Below are 2500 nucleotides of genomic sequence, written 5' to 3' on the forward strand. Positions count from 1 at the left end.
GTGACCAGGAAAGAGAGAAACCGACGAGGCCGATACACACATTAAAAAATGAAAAAGTAACCATCACCGCGAAGGATTTTCCTCAAAAGACAAATCAGCAAGAAGTATGTCCAATCCCGGGGCCCATCGCCCCTCCAAATTAATGGAGGGGTCGGATAGAAATTTATAGAAATGTTACTTTTGTGAAACCCCTAGCCGACGAGAGAACTCTCACCGGTTTCGAAGTTCCATTTTCACATTCCGACCTGGGATGTTATGACTCCTCGGCCCACACTGCGAACGCGTCCCACACCCCTCCAAGTTTATCAGGAATTTCACCTGAGCTTGCAATAGAGATCGAGCGCGGTGGCGGTCACAGTGGTGGTCGACCAGGCGGAGCTTGAACGGCCTCGGCAAACACTTCTCCCCACCCTCCCAAATGAATGAGAGAATGGCTTGACAATACCGAGGCCATCGCCCCCCGCCAAAAATGGTTACTAGCTCTTGGGACTCGCTGCGACGTTACGCGTATCGGCACAAGACCAACCCTCTTTTTCCAGTCGCCCGCGCACCAAAAAAAATTTTGGCAGCGGGACTCACAATCCTTGACAGCCAGCTCACCATATAATACTCGGCGACCCTCCGCGGGACCTCCTCAGAGGGTCGCGTCGCCGGGAAACTAACCCCCACTCCTCACTGATCCAAGGTAACACGCCAGAAGTATCCAGGTAACCCCAGTAGTATCCAGGTATCCCCCTGCGAACGTCGGTACTGGGCTCAAAGAAGGCAGCGAGCAGTCGGGACCCGTAGGCACCGAGCAACCGTCACCCCCTCACGACTTTTCCCGAGACGCTTCAGAGGAACCCTTCCCCACATAGTACTCTCTGTGGGATTCGGCAGGCCCCCCCGTCCTACTGCACTAAGGAAGTTCCGAGACACACTTTTTTTTGTGGAAGACCACCCACCCTCCCTGTCCTGCCTGCTATCCCCGCCGCGACTCCTGGTCCCGGCCCTCCTCCCCGACTTCCTCCTTGTCCCGCTGCGCGTCCCGGACCTCCTCCCCACTACCTACTCCCGCCGCGAGTCCCAGTCCCGGCCTTCCTCCTCCTCCTCCTCTTCCCTAGTCCCGGCGCGAGTCCCGGACCTCCTCCCCCACTTCCTAGTCCCGTCGCGAGTCCCGGACCTCCTCCCCCTCTTCCTAGTCCCGGCGCGAGTCCCGGACCTCCTCCTTCTCTTCCTTGTCCCGCCGCGAGTCCCAGTCCCGTCGCGAGTCCCGGACTTCCTCCTTCTCTTCCTTGTCCCGCCGCGACTCCCTAGTCCCGTGGCGAGTCCCGGACTTCCTCCTCCTCTTCCTTGTCCCGCCGCGACTCCCTAGTCCCGGCGCGAGTCCCGGACTTCCTCCTCCTCTTCCTTGTCCCGCCGCGACTCCCTAGTCCCGGCGCGAGTCCCAGTCCCGCGAGTCCCGGACTTCCTCCTCCTCTTCCTTGTCCCGCCGCGACTCCCTAGTCCCGGCGCGAGTCCCAGTCCCGTCGCGAGTCCCGGACTTCCTCCTCCTCTTCCTTGTCCCGCCGCGACTCCCTAGTCCCGGCGCGAGTCCCAGTCCCGTCGCGAGTCCCGGACTTCCTCCTCCTCTTCCTTGTCCCGCCGCGACTCCCTAGTCCCGGCGCGAGTCCCAGTCCCGTCGCGAGTCCCGGACTTCCTCCTCCTCTTCCTTGTCCCGCCGCGACTCCCTAGTCCCGGCGCGAGTCCCAGTCCCGTCGCGAGTCCCGGACTTCCTCCTCCTCTTCCTTGTCCCGCCGCGAGTCCCGACCTCTTGTCCCGCTCCCTTGCCCAAGTCCCGACTCCTGGCTGTCTCGACTCCTCGTTGGCCGCCCAGTCTTCCGCATAGGTGGAAATAAATAAATAAATCATTTTTTAAAAATCAATTTTAAAATTAACTCCCTGTCTCGACTCCTTGCTGGCCGCCCAGTCTTGCGCCTAGACAGAAATATAAATAAAAATAAAAATAAATTGGTGAATTAAAAATATTAAAGTAATTTAATTAACTGGAATAAGGTAGAAAAATAAAAGGCAGAAGAATACTAAATTGATTTTTTCAAGTGCCACGTGTTACCTTGCTGATGTGGCTGCCACGTGGTAGTCCATGTCATGTCAAAAATCCACTAAATCGTTTACATGTCACTTTGGAGATAAATTTGTGTGTGTGCAATCAATTGGTTGTACAAATATGTTAATGACTTGCTAACTAATGCATCGTACAGGTAATCATTGCCCACTAACTAATCCATCACCACTGAAACTTAATGTCTTCAATTCTTCATCCTTCACACTCCACATCCAATTTATTTTTGTTTGTGTGAATTCTTAAATCTATCTTCTCTTTACATACTCCAAGCCCAACTTTCTAAACCCTTTATATAATCTATGTGAATCCTAGAATCTAGGTTTATATACCCCATGCAAACCCTAAAACCCTAAACCCTAAACCCTAACCCCTAACCCCTAACCCCTCAACTCATAC

Source organism: Physcomitrium patens, chromosome 26 (genome assembly GCF_059467195.1).
Source record: "Physcomitrium patens ecotype Gransden chromosome 26, ASM5946719v1, whole genome shotgun sequence".
Classification (NCBI taxonomy): Eukaryota; Viridiplantae; Streptophyta; class Bryopsida; order Funariales; family Funariaceae; genus Physcomitrium; species Physcomitrium patens.